The sequence below is a fragment of the Pollicipes pollicipes genome, unplaced genomic scaffold, assembly GCF_011947565.3.
Source record: "Pollicipes pollicipes isolate AB1234 unplaced genomic scaffold, Ppol_2.1 Scaffold_6052;HRSCAF=7182_pilon_pilon_pilon, whole genome shotgun sequence".
Taxonomy (NCBI): Eukaryota; Metazoa; Arthropoda; class Thecostraca; order Pollicipedomorpha; family Pollicipedidae; genus Pollicipes; species Pollicipes pollicipes.
In genome coordinates, this window is record NW_023596805.1 from 20,700,312 (window position 1) to 20,715,501 (window position 15,190).

General features: G+C 46.8%; 1 long non-coding RNA gene across 1 annotated transcript; it reads right to left on the bottom strand.

The window, feature by feature from the left end:
- Nucleotides 1-5,807: 5,807 nt before the first annotated feature.
- On the bottom strand, nucleotides 5,808-8,876 carry LOC119104661 (uncharacterized). The gene is made up of 3 exons (XR_005094983.1): nucleotides 8,812-8,876; nucleotides 6,987-7,153; nucleotides 5,808-6,535 (listed from the first exon to the last, which is right to left on the bottom strand). It is a non-coding gene; the product is annotated as an uncharacterized LOC119104661 (long non-coding RNA).
- Nucleotides 8,877-15,190: the final 6,314 nt, after the last annotated feature.

Below are 15,190 nucleotides of genomic sequence, written 5' to 3' on the forward strand. Positions count from 1 at the left end.
CTACCTTCCCCATGCTGTTCATAATCTGTCAGGCATGCAGTAAAGGTATAGGTTAGTTAAGAGGTGACCTAGAAAATAGGTGCAATCAGATCAATAATATAATTTTCATGCTGCATAACAATCATGCTTACCAGCCACAGAACCACAAGTCTGTTTGGTTAACCTCTACCAACCCATCCCTGTGCAGTCCAGTAATTCAAAATAATCAATCAGGCCTATGAAACAAATCAGCTTGCGTTACAAGAGTACTTAACTGATATGATACAGTAGCACCTAAGCCAAGAACTTAAGTAGCAATGCATAGTAATGCGCATCTACGATCGAATCACTAAGCAGGTAATGATGGCTGATACATCAGCATACCTACTGCCCCTTGGCCAGGTATGCCGTAACCTGCAACCCCTGACGAACTATCATTAAGGGAAAGCAAACAAGTCTGACCAATGCATTTTTCAACCAATAGTAATTAACTACTCTATGGCCATAGCGTAACTTATAAATGGCAGATCTATGGAGCTAGAGGAAACCCTCCGCATCCACCGCACCCCACCCGCAAACGCGTCGTGGACGTTGCTATTGGTTGCTATGTAAATGACCACGAGCTACCGCACTTACTTCGCCTCTCGGCCAAGTAAGGAATGGGCTTGGGCCGTGACGTCATAGGTAAGTCGGTAGTACGTCATCCATCGATTGGGCTTACTCGAAGTAAGGAATGGGCCTCGATTTGGTCATGAAGAACGGGGCCCTGGCGTTTGCTCAGAATCAACAAAGCATAAGATGTCTCACACCCAGTGACAGAAACTGCTGCATCCGGCAGCGAGCCTGATATCGATCCACAGTTTCAGAAAGTGGTAAGGGCTTTGGCTCAATTGGTACCTTTCCATGCTGCTAGGAGGCTCAGATCGGGTGCAACAATAGACATGTAGAAAAGGCAAAATACAAGGCGAAGTAAATACAAGGTAAATGCGGAAAAGAAGCCGTGAAGTGACAGCAGACATCAAAATGAGCCAGCAACGCAACCAATATCCGTGATCAACATATGGCCGTCACGTGACGTCACACAAGGGGGAGCGACATCACTAATTCTGTGTCACGCGTACCGTGTCACCCATGCCGTGTCATCCATCTTTGGTCCAGGTCCTGTGGGTATAAAGGGCCGCCACTACCCAGCGGCAATGATCACCAGGACGCGCACATTCTGCGGGCGTAGAGGTCGCCACTGTAGGGGAGGACACCATGGATTGTAGGACACTGAATGTGACCATCACAGGGCCCTTATTCTCCGCATATAGAGGGCGCCACCGTGGAGCGGCGCGCTCCACTGCCAGGCGCCGGCCCTGCAGGTACTCAAGGCGCTGCAGCAGGGCGGAGACGACCACGGCCAGACCAAGGCTTGGCCCCGCACAGGTGGCGCTGATGAGGGGAGGAGGTGACCACGACAGGCCAAGGCTTGGCCCGCACAGGTGGCGCTGATGAGGGGAGGAGGTGACCACGACAGGCCAAGGCTTGGCCCGCACAGGTGGCGCTGATGAGGGGAGGAGGTGACTACGACAGGCCAAGGCTTGGCCCGCACAGGTGGCGCTGATGAATAGGAGGCCATCACGGCGGGCCCAGCGCATGCAGAGAGTGCAACCGTAAAGCATCACTGGTCTTCTCCGGTGGTTTATTTTCGATACAACCCTCCCGTGGGACAACCATGTGAGTGACGCCCACGGTCGTTGCATAGGTACGTTGCTGAGACTCTCCCACACATGACACGGCGTTCCCCAGGGCGTGGTCATGACCAGCAGGGGTAGACCGGATAGGTTAAAATCCTTTGAAGGTCACGCAATGTCAATGATCTGTGATAGCTTCACCTAATCTCAGAAGGGAACCAGAGCACCTTTTGCAATCGATCTGATTAACAATCCGCCTTCATTAATACTTGGCCACCAACGTGTCATGCTTGTCAGTGTCTTTAGGAAGTTGCAATTTTTCGACTTTGCTTCAACGAGCATAGATCACACCGTGTGAGCTATTTTCTTATTTTCGCGGGATAAAGCTGGTCTTGCTGGCCATTTGTCATCCCAAACACTAAACACAGTAGAGCAGAGTTGATTACCGCATCGAATAGCCATCTAGGCGCGAATCACATTGATGTCATCGGAGAATTGCGACAGTGACCTTTCCTGGGTCACTTAAACGTGCTTAAACACGCCCGAGCACATTAGCTACGTCAGTGCGTCAGCTATATTTTTACACTTATGCAAGTAATATTATGTTTGATGTGAATTAAGTTTGATGTAATTTAACTCCATAGCTAGCTGTGATGATATGCGATAAAGGCTTTGATTTAATTTCGTGATATATTTTATGATTACATGGTGAAATTAAGTAGATAAATATATGATAAAATAAGTCCATAAATAAATTAAGCCCATGCCACTTCTTTGGTAATGAACTCTTAAAACTAATGCTTAAATTAAATTTCATAATTAAATGATATATACAATTCTAATTAAAGAGTGTATACAATTGTAGACAAACTAGTATTACACAACAGCGATTTTAACTCTGTTTTCCACCTGAAAACTGAGCGTGTGGACTCTGACCGCTTGACCATGTTGAAAGCGATTTTGTATAACTTTCACATGTTTATTAACACATTGATGGTTGCTCGCTAGCTGTTAAGACCTTCACAATCCAATCACACCATCCATATAAAACCTTCTATGTTTTGTTCCCGCACCCAGTACCTAAGAGTACCCAGTACCAAGCTCGATATGGTCCCGAAATAAAGCAATGCGATATGACACTCGTGAAGCTACGTGACATATCAGCCGATATTGCATTCAATGTTTGAAAAGTACAAGACAACCATAATTCATAAAACATCTTAATTTAGCGAATGTGACATAATTTGACCATGCATGAAAAAATAAGCGTATCTTTTGAAGTTCTGCATTTATGTAAGAACAGTGAAGTACCACAAATCTTTGGCACAAGACCTTACAAAATATCCAACACAGCGCACAAACCACGCCAGGAGCTGCTTCCGGGTGCGTGTTCTAGAACACCCTTCTCACTTTGGGTGTCTCGAAAATACGACTGGCATTACATCGACAGGCATCATCGCTCTTGATATATGGAAAAAAGGGACTATGAATGTTTGAAAAATATGTAAGGGCATTCAAAATGTAGGTGCAGAGAGCTCTCACTGCGATTCATTGAGTAATTTACAAGTTATTCTAGGAGTGGGATCATTTATTCTACGCTAAATCAACCAGCCGAGTACATGTTACCACCTCAGATCTGACTACAACTTAGTCATTAGAGTCAGCTGGTGCACTGGTCACGATCCCGAAGTTTTTGGGCCTCTGCCAGCAGCTGTCCAATGACAGTGATGACGTCCGAAAATGACGTAATGGAGGACAAGTTCTGAGTACAAGAATGATAACTCCGCAACCACAGCACACTTTTTTGATCGATAAACTACATTATGCATGCGATGTAATGTTCTTAGTGACCGCATTAAAGAAATATGAACTAACGACATCATCATGCATTGTGTTATTGGCCCATGACACCAGGTCGACGACTCCGGATGTGGCAAATCCGTGGCCTTAGCATCCTTCTTGATTTGCTTTCTGTCTTCTGTGCGTAGCTTGCCGCTGGTAATTGGCTGACACGACTGCCAACTAGTAGTCAGTCGTGGTGCTGGGGCAGTACCACGACTGGGGCAGTATCACGACTGCCCCAGTCTGTCGGTACGCTGGTACTGGTACAAGCCACAGACACTAGCGGTGGCCAACAATGAATCTTTTACTGACAGGCAGTGACTGACACCCTTTACGGATCGATTCATGCCCCAGGTTAAGCAGGCTGACACAAACCTGTCTTTTAAAGGGTATTAGCGCTTCGTAATCACTGCCCACGTGGAACCTTCCGTCAACGCAGAACTCACGCAGCTAGCTGGGTTACAGCTGAGACAACCGACACCGTTTGGTGCGAGGGAGAGGGCTGATCGCATCGACGTTATCATCACTTAAACAGTGGCTCTCGTCGTCTTGAGTCGTCTTGCTGGCCCAGCACGGGAGGGGGGGGGGGGGGGGCAACAACTGCCGGTGGCATCGGCGCGGGCCGGAGCTGCCGGCGCGAGGGGGGGGGGGGGGCGAGGTGCTGGGGCTGCCGGCAGAAGGGGGGGGGGGGGCGAGGTGCCGGGGCCATGCCACACCTGTCCGCTCAACTGCGATTGCGTTCGCACTGCGCGAGTATGTAGTGATTCCCCACTTTGCTACTGATGGTTTCCGATGTAGGATTGAATAAGGATTTCGAAAATTGAGGTTTCTAATTAATCAGAGGTGTCACCAATTTGGGGAACGTAGGTTGTGTGATGGAAAAGCATTGCTATCCAATGACGGTTTTATTCCGCTCCCTGGTTCGACGCATTCCATGACGCGGACTGATAAGAGGAGGGGGGGGGGGGGGGAAGGAGAGGTGATGCGAACCCCCTACCGTCTCTAAGAATGATAGAAAATCGTGAGAAAATCAAAAGCTTGCTCTCAATGGGATTTCGCGATTTGTAAAATGTGTTATGTCGCTAGGTCGATAGTGAACCTCACCGGGCTAGGTCAAAGGTCAATTTTATCCTAAAAGTGGATTCATTTCAGCTTTACATGTCAATATTTACAAAATCATGCCATGCAGCAATATGAGAGCTTCACAGACGTCTTGTTTGTTTAATTTAAAACGCTTAGATCATTTTATTGCCTACATTAAGACATTTTTCAATCGGAAATATTTGCCATGGCTGAAGAGTTATCATCGTTTAATTTGGCTCGTTTCCCTCACGTTATTTCCCAGTTTTCTAGTTTTGTCCAGATCTGAGATGATAGTTAGTAAAATTGTGATTGAACTGACGTGAAGTGACCAATTTATAAAACAAGTTATCATACCATTTATCAAGGTCGTTGTTTCGCCAGGGGTAAGGTTTAACCTGGCGTGGAGGATTTCTAGTTAACCCTGTAGATTCACACTGGGCATCGCTGCACGTACATACGCCCATGTTGTAGCGCACCCCACCTCCAATGTGTCCTTCTGCCTCGCTCTATGCACCATCGCTCACCTCGTCCTCACCTCACACCTGCCGCAAACCCCGACGCGCACTTCAAGCATGCATCTATAACACCAGCACACACACTCCCGTCCTCGATTCTCGGCTTTCCTCCTCGATTCTGAACTTTCTGAACTTTTGCCCCGATTTTTCACGCTTCTCCGAAATGTTTTTTCGTGCAAAACACACTCAGATAATTGTATCCAATTTTTTGTTCGCTTTTCCGATTTTTTATTGCGTGTGGGGGCAGGTTCCTCCCGTCCCAAGCTAGAGCTTCTTGCTGGTGTCTCCAAAACGGTTTGCTACAGTGTGTTTGAATTCTTTGATTTTTTCTAGGCATATGAACTACGTATTTCATCAAACTTTCGAGTACATGGCTTACGCTGACGCGGGTTGGGGCCCACCTTTGTTATTCGAAGGGACGTCCAGTTAAATCTCGGGACCATGCCAAGATGATTATCTCCCTGCAGGTACACGCATTTCCTTGCGCTAACAGGAGAAACTAATACGGCAAAGCAAATTTGCAATGAGCGTATGTTTTTTGCAATATAGCAGCATTGGTACAACAGCGCGTGAGAGGAATGCGAGTACGCCTGATCGTGCGACTCCAATACTTCCTCCCAATACTAAAACACGCTGTTGTGCATTAGCGGCTTACACATTCGTCTTTGCTAGCCTAGTGTAATACATTGAATAAAATCAGGAGCAATTATTTCGCCTGCATCTGTTGCAAATAACGAGCCACCTTTTCTTGTAGTGTGCGACTTTTTCGCGTCGTCTGTCACCCACACCAATCACTTTTTGTAGCTTTATTGGTGTCGGTTACCGGCTCAACGGAAAACTAAGATGCTTTATTTCAGCTAACACCAAACAATAGCTTTAGTCATTTCTTTACATTTCAAATAACTTGTATGGCCCGTAAAATGAGCTCCATACAAATACATGCCAATCCTGCAAACGTGCTGTCTAGTTAGTTGACTGCGAGGCTCATGGCTTTCGAACCCAAGTTTTTCTATTAGCGGCACATATCACAGGGTGACGCCGCGGGTTCATCACCACTCATGGTCAAACCAAGCTCTGACATCAGTGTCAGTGTTTCTTTAGCACAGCGACTCCGCAACAAGCCATGTGAGCACACAACCGTCCGCAGCCGGGCTGGCTCAGCGCACCCGTCTCTGAGTAACACGGCTTCTCCAGGCTGACTCAGCAGGGCCAGCGGGGACAGCACACATCACCACAGGAACCGTAGCACCCGGCGCAGGGCGGTGTCGTGACGGCCTCGACGCAAGACCCGCTGCTCAAAATGAACCCCAGCCTGCCATTAATGACACACTCTTCCGGGTGGCCCTCGACGCGCACAACGGAATGTATTCCGGAGATCAGCGACCGCACGTTACCGTAGGCAGTGTGGTCAAAACCCCGAAGAAGGCGTGCTCCGTCCGCCTGCGAGCGGTGAACAGACGTCAGCGGGGCGTTGTCGGGGTCAGGCATACTCGGCGGCGTTTGTGGCCTGGTCCGCGCTACTGTGACCATCCATAACAGCTGTACCGTTGATGATGCAAATCTATACAGGATTATGGATTTCCAATACACAAACATGTGCATATATATATATATATATATATATATATATATATACATATATATATATATACATATATATATATATATACATATATATATATATATATATCATAAACACGCATTTTTTGTAACGCCTTTGATGAAAAGAAGCAATGAATAGAACCATCAACAGTAATGTTCATGGTTTGCACAAAGGCGCCAAACGCCAACGTCACGATTTTTTCACTGACAATACTTAGACGCCTATAGCCCCGAAACTTTTCTGTCCGCATGCCAATCCAGTAAGCTAGAATGCACATAACCTGCTCACCATTAAAAGACCACAGCCTGCAACGAAGAAGACGAAAATGACCGCACTTCTGGGGTGCATTGTTAGATGCTCCGCCTGCTCCCCACGCTACTCAGTTATCTGGAGAGTGACAGCCGGACTTCACACTCCTCCTTTCCTCTTCCGTCGTCCCCGTTCGCACCCAATCTCTGCGGCACACTGTGTTCCGTTATGGATCGGCTCTGTTCAGAATCTCCTGTTGGCCTCTGGGAATCTGTGTAGATTTTTTCACGCTCTTCGGTCACCAGGCTTGATGCAATAAAAGGCAAGGATGCGCGACAAAGAAACGAATGTGCAGGAAGTTTGGGGTGTTATCAGTGAATCAGGAAAATTACACAGACAAACTTTAAAATATTCTAGGTAAATATGATGCAGACGATTGTGACGCACGCACCTCGCAAATTTCAAGTAAGTGGGTAGATCTGGTCCAGGTTTGTGTCCTCTCACATGCAGCTATTTTTGCATGGCTTGGATGGGATCCCCTCAGCTCAACCCAGGATGACCAGATGCGTACTAATAAACACTTATACTACATGCTCAAGACAAAACTGTGTTACGACTATGACCTTGACGTGACCTCTTTAACCTGGCGTCAAAATCACCTGACAGAGCTCTAACTCAGTTTAAAAAAATCGGCCTTCTAAGCGCCGGGCCATGACTCTCAAGCGACCCTTAAATATTTCCGATCTGACAGTTGACGATGCGACCCATTTCAATGAAAAAATCTAAGTCCGTCTTCTGATTCCCCGTATATTGTCATGAACGTTCCAACAAAGTATTGATTCAGCGGCAACACACAAAGTATTGATTCAGCGGCAACACACAAAGTATTGATTCAGCGGCAACACACAAAGTATTGATTCAGCGGCAACACACAAAGTATTGATTCAGCGGCAACACACAAAGTATTGATTCAGCGGCAACACACAAAGCTGAAACCACTTTTAAAGGAGGTCTTTGCATATTTTTACACCTAACTTTTACTAAAATGATTCTTGGGGAGCACACATACTACTTTTAAAGGAGGTCTTCGCCTGGGCGTACACATAATTCTTAATAACATGATCTTTAGCTCTGCTTAAATGGGACGGTGTTCTGCTGTTAGTTCATTTATGTATTATGTATTGTCTGTATATTTGTCGGTTTCATAGCCAGGAGCTGATTCTTTTCTCCTGAAGTGCTTCCAAAAGCCAGAATCGCAAGTGGCATTGGTTTTGCCTGCTTTTCCCAGGACGCCTGTATCACCTTGGGGGAGGATTTATATGGGGTTTTGAAACAAAGCCATCGTGAGGACTATTCGGTGCTGTTCACAACCGTGCCATTCTGAAGTCCTAAGCATCTGCGTTTCTGAGCTACACGCCCACGAAAATGGTGGGAGTATTTCGGGGAGAGTATTTCAAGGTCACCTTGGCATTAATGACGTCATAATAATGTCATTCAAATCCCGCCATTCCATAAGTTATGCGGCAATCAAGGCGAAACAAGCATAATTGTTGAGGCATTCATATCTGGCGTTCGTGAGCGCGATCTCCAGATATAACAACAGTCAAATGGCTTTAAACCAATGCTGTGGAAAGTACGATGACGTAATTAAACCATGGCGCAGGGAGAAGTAAAATTGCTAAACAGAGAATTGTTCTGTCTAGAGTGGTCTTTTCCACTTGAAACGTATATCTGTTGGTAGAAGTGAGCTTATTTCATCATATCTGATGCTTGCTTCAATATCTTCAAATGTGAAACATTCCCTTTAAGCGCCACTTCCGGCTACTTCCCCAGCCCGTGAGCTCGTTCCACAGCCGTCACCTACCGTCAGTCCTCCGGCCGCGGTCTCACAGTCAGGGCCTCCGCTGCAATGCCACCAACGGGTCCTCTCTCCAGGCTTTAAACCTGCAGCTCCCCAGCTGAGACAGGAACTGCGCGGCAGAAAACCGGTCACCTATCCGCCACTGCTATAATCCGGCATCATATCGCGCCATACATCGCATGGAGAGAGCGCCTCACGTTCTCTGCGACATGCATCGCACCGTGCTACGTGGCAGACCAACAAGCTTGTGCTGGACTCCAGCGGAAACGACTTCATTTCGGTGATTCATTTCTTTTCGGCCCGGGGCGAATTTCAGTTCGGTTGCATTGGTTGCTCGGTCGAGTTGATCCAGAACCGAGTCACATAGCCTGCGACAGGATGAAATGGATTCGATTCCACTTTGAAAATACTCGATTCACAAAATCGTTCAGTCACAGTCTTCCTGTTTGCATGATCGGCTTGACCCTGCACAAGATGAGCTGTCCAGCTAAAATCCGCTAAAATAGCATGCAACAGCTTTTTTTACCATCTGCGCAGTTGATGCGGACAAAGGAAGTAAGCTTGCCGGGTTACAGGCATCGAGACCTAACAATGTCAAGGCTTGGAAGGCATATGTGCTTGTACTACTGTCTTTGAACCTAGTTCTTTTCGGGCTATCTTATATACATAATCAGCGTTCATATCCTGAACCATGCAAGTGTCGGCATGTAAACAAGTTGACTCTTTTTGTTTCCTTTAAAGGCTTTAGCCTCGTTGGAGTGCATTCATGCACGGACGCATGACACGCACGCGTTTTCTTTGTAGCATAATACATTATATATATATATATATATATATATATATATATATATATATATCTCTCTCTCTCTCTCTCTCTCTCTCTCTCTCTCTCCTCTCTCTCTCTCTCTACTCTCTCTCTCTCTCGTCTCTCTCTCTCTCTCTCTCTCCTCTCTCATCTCTCTCTCTCTATCCCTACTCATCTCTCCTCTCTCTCTCTCTCTCTCTCTCTCCTCTCCTCTCTCTCTCTCTCTCTCCTCTCTCTCTCTCTCTCTCCTCCTCTCTCTCTCTCTCTCTCTCTCTCTCTCTCTCTCTTCGTGTACTGAGGTACGCTTTCATTAATGCAAGTTTTGTTAAACGGAAGGGCAAATGTACATGTAATCAGATTCTTGTGTGTTTGTTCCATTGCTCGAATTAAATCCTTCGCTGTTCTCGGAAAGTCACAAACCAACTCGCCTATGGTCATGCATATTCGTTTAAGCTAGCTAACGTTTCAGGGACATTTGTGCCTCATTCTCAGAGCAATGTAAGACGGTCAGGTTGACAACATTCGAATTTGGCAAAATGCCAGGCATGCTCTACGAGGCATAGTCGTTAATGAGCCACCAGTTAACAGGCTATACATCCGAATATCTAATCAAATCGCAAAACGCATACAAACACAAGTAGATCGCTTTTCCAGCCAGTTTAACACCGTTAAAAGTAAAGATATCCAATCACCCCGCTGTCATCGGGTGACTGAACAAGTCCGAAGTGGTGCATGACCTACGCTATTTGTTTAAGTCAGACATTCTTTTTCTGATGAGGATGGCTTCAAGAACTTGAAGACGGCGTTTGTTCGGACATGATTTTAGTATCAGTGTGTTTTCAGTCGGGTTAAAGCACAAGAGTTTTTGGTTGTGGGTTTTGCGCATATGTTGGTCTGGTGCTCCCTCTGCAGGTGCGTAGTCATGCGTCGTGACAAAGATGTTGTGGTCATTCCAACATAGGTAGAGCTGCGGAGCCGGCAGTCCCCGTACGGGCGTTTTCATTCATACACTATACCGATGCGCTTTAGTTGGTTTTGGTGTGCTGTCATATTGTCTTTCATTATGAGGCTACTAGTTGTCCAGCTATCGTAACAGCTGATAAGTATTATTTAAGTGCTTTCATCAGTCGGTGTGCTATTTGTATGGATGATGTTCCGGAAACTATTTATCCATCACATATGACGGGAACATTGGATTTCGATAAAACAGTTGATGGGACAGTTTCTTGTTGAGCGATTTCTGGTTTCGTCGATTCAAGGTGACTCAATCTCTTCGTCAATGGCTCTGTTCGAATAGCCATTAGGTCGTGGACACTCAGTCCGTTTGAAATCGTAATGACGGTTGCCGTTGCATGGTGGCCTGCAGTTGATGGAGGCGGGCCTCAACAAATAACGACATGCTCTCTGATGCTCTCTGACATCAACAAATATGTCATCAACATGTCTGCCGTGTATGTATGGTTTAAGGTTAAGGTTTTTGAAAAGAACGTTCTCCAGCCAGTACATTCGCCTATATGTAAACAGGCATCCGAGCGATGACCCCATTGTGGCTCCATTTACTTAGCGGTAGAGTTTTCATTTCGGACAACGAAAGCCTCTGTTGTGCAGCATTGGAACATTTTTTTCGAGGACGGATCGTGACAGTTTCAGTGGTGGCAAGATTGTGTGACTGTAATCGCAGCCTTGTATCTCGTATTGTAGACGCAGCCTAACTTGCATTGTTCCATCATCCCTCACGTTTGTGACTAATCTGTGTACGTCTAATTAAGCAAGTAAACCAGGAGGATTGCTAGACTTGATAATGTTAATGAGCTCCCCTGATGATTTCAGACTATACTCTGCCGGAGTGTAGGGTAGGGTATTTTAAGCAATACTCCGCCGGAGTGTAGGGTAGGGTATTTTAAGCAATACTCCGCCGGAGTGTAGGGTAGGGTATTTTAAGCAATACTCCGCCGGAGTGTTAGGGTAGGGTATTTTAAGCAATACTCCGCCGGAGTGTAGGGTAGGGTATTTTAAGCAATACTCTGCCGGAGTGTAGGGTTCAGTCATGCCTTTTAAAGTTTTTGCCAGCGTATAGGAAGGCGATGGGATCTGAGATATGACTGGTCTCAGGGGGCTACCCGTTAATGAGTTTTTAAGTTACCGTAAGCATAAGCACATCTATATTCACCTGTGACCTTTGCGAAGTGTTACCCGCCCTCTGCGGCGTTTGCCGCGGTGATCAGGCCGCTGACTTCCGAAGTCAGGCTTTTGGTTGCATCCCTCGTGCTGCGAGCGAATTTGGAGGTGTCAGAGAGTGATGATGATCAGAGAGTCAGAAAGTGATGATCAGAGAGTAGATGATCCATTTTACTCAGATAGCAAGTTTTGTCAATGATGACAGATATACCAAACTTATCAGTCCTTCTTACGGAGATACGCTTTCCCAGTTCTTGAGCTGCTGAAGGCAGGTCCGCATTCAACATCATGCTCCTGCAATGACAACAACACATACTCTTGCAATTGTTTGGGTTTTTCGCACTTTCCCCAACTAGCTGGTCCTTCAGGTTTGGACTAATGCTTTCCTTTTTGAGCTTCAGGATATCTTGATAAAATAGTCCTAACTCGGCCCTCTTCTCGCATGGCCAAATTTCGGTTGAATATGACATTTTAGGCTTAACTTAAGCAGCTCCTTCTGGTTGTCAGTAAGCTCGACGGAAGACAAATTGGCAAATCCGTCTTTGGCCTCAAGAATGACGATGGATCCACCGTAGAAAACAGACAGTTTCCTCGACGCCTTGATTTTGGAAGCGTACTCAGTTTTGCCTGCTACGTTATCAAGCTCCTGGTTTATTGGGCTCCGCAGAACAGCATCAACGTCACGGTGGCGTGGTAAGGTTTTCGGCTCACCTAGTTGGGTTGAGAGTTTCTTGTATGAGGCTCCCTTGTCTGTCAGTTGTTGGAGGACGAGTTTCTTGCGGAACTCTTTTGCACATGGCTTGTTTCTCACTGCCGGGCCATCAACAAAACAGCTTAAGTCATGCATCACTTTGGACCTGCTCAGTCACCCAATAATAGCGGGGGGGGGGGGGGGGGATTCGATGTCTTTACCTTTCCATAGCGTTAAACTGGCTAGAAAAGTGATGTGCGTGTGTTTGTATGTATTTTGTAATTTTACTAGACATTCGGATGCATAATCTGTTAACTGATGCTTCACTAACGATTGTGTGTCGTAGAGCATGCCTGGTATTTTGACATATTCGAATATTTTCCGTCCAGCCATCTTACATTGCTTTGAAAATGGTGAACAAATGTCCTTTTAACGTTAGCTAGCTAAAACTTATATATATGGCTGAGGGCGAGTTGAGTTATGACTTACCGAAAAATAGGAAGGATTAAATTCGAGCAATAGCACAAACGCACAAGAAGTTGACTAAATGTACATTTGCTCTAGCATATATATATATATATATATATATATATATATATATATATATATGCATATGTACATATATTTTTATCTATACATGCATATATGTAGAGCAGTGCGCCTACCAAGACTAGAATACCCCTCCCACGTAATGAAAAGCCGTGTTTACTCTCACCTCCAAACAAATGTAGCTGATGAGATGGGCGCTGCACGACCTACAGCAGTCGATGCGCCCTAAAACCCCAAATCATCATCATCATCGTAGCTGATGAAGAGATACACGATGCAATCAGCTTAACATGCCTGGGACGTGAGATGCTTAAAGGCTTAAAAGATTCAGTTGAAAGCTCGAGAGCTCATAACTCGCCGGCTCCCCGTGATCCCCACCCCGTGATCCCCACCCCGAAAATAGGTGCCGGTACCCACGATCGCCGTAAAAGAGTGCCTTCGGCACCCTGAGGGGTCTCTAGATAGGCGTCTTTTCCGATGAGGAGGAGCACGCACGTCCAGTGACTCCGCCCCCCCCCCCCTCCCCTCTAGATCCTCTCCTACATGACGACGATGGTGCTTAACTTAAACAATATTTTCAATGATACACAACTGCAAAACATAAATTCCCCTTCGTCAGAATAAAGCGGGGTAAATCCGTTGAGAAAAACCGAATGGGGAGGGAGGGGGGGGGGGGGAGGGGGCGAGGGCTGTAGGTTGTCGGGCCTCGGCTCGGCCCCTTCTCCAGTCATTTGCGAATGCTAACCCCCTGCCCAACGCTGTTCATTGCTTGCTCGTACCATGATGATCTGTTCACACGGGAGTTTTTTTACGGGCATCTGGTGCCTATACATCGTGCCAGACTGCGTGCGTCACGCGGGCGTACATCGTGCCAGGCTATGTGCGTCTGGTGCACACACATCGTGCCAGGCTATGTGCGTCTGGTGTACACACATCGTGCCAGGCTATGTGCGTCTGGTGTACACACATCGTGCCAGGCTGTGTGCGTCTGGTGTACACACATCGTGCCAGGCTATGTGCGTCTGGTGTACACACATCGTGCCAGGCTATGTGCGTCTGGTGTACACACATCGTTGCCAGGCTGTGTGCGTCTGGTGACACACACTCGTTGCCAGGGCTATGTGCGTCTGGTGTACACACATCGTGCCAGGCTATGTGCGTCTGGTGTACACACATCGTGCCAGGCTATGTGCTTCGTGGTCGGCACACATAGGTTCAGGCTATGTGCGTCTGGTGTACACACAGCGTGCCAGGCTATTGTGCGTCTGGTGTAACAACACATCGTGCCAGGCTATGTGCGTCTGGTGTCCACACATCGTGGCCAGGCTATGTGCGTCTGGTGTACACACATCGTGCCAGGCTATGTGCGTCTGTGTACACACATCGTGCCAGGCTATGTGCGTCTGGTGTACACACATCGTGCCAGGCTATGTGCTTCGGGCGCGCACACATAGTGTCAGGCTATGTGCGTCTGGTGTACACACATCGTGCCAGGCTATGTGCGTCTGGTGTACACACATCGTGCTAGGCTGTGGGCATGGGGCGCACACACATGGTGCCAGACTATGTGCATCTCATATTTAATTTGATGTCTCGTGAGGCAGTCATTGACGTCGAGCCGTGACGTCGGTCATGACGTCATTTGGAGTCCAACCAATGCTTTGATGTCTCATTCAGGACTTGCAATTAACCTTGTTCGGTTGCGCCACTTAATATTGAAAACCTTGTCCTAGGGTAGGGCCCTTGGACACTCTTGGTTCGTGTTTTGTTGGTTTCTCCGAAAGTTTCAACAAAAAATCTCCACTTTTCATGCCTACCCTTTGTGCGCACCGTGCCAAGACTTTGGGAACCTTTTGGGCGATAGTGCTAAGATGATGGTGTTCACGGGAGCATATGCATTGCCCTGTGTTTACAGGAGTTAGTTTTGCAGGTTGTGGTGAGCGACACGCCTGCATCATGTCTTGTCTTTGTCGTGTCTTGTCTTTGTCGTGTCGTGTCTTTATTGCAATGTGGCGAAAGTGGCTTGAAAAAGGCGGTTGCAAAGACAAGACGCGGGTAAGTTTTATAGCATTACGTGTCGCCAACGCAGGTATGCAAATGATGCTTCTCGTTATCAAGACGCATAGCACGTCACATCCTCTGTCAACGTTTTCACGAGC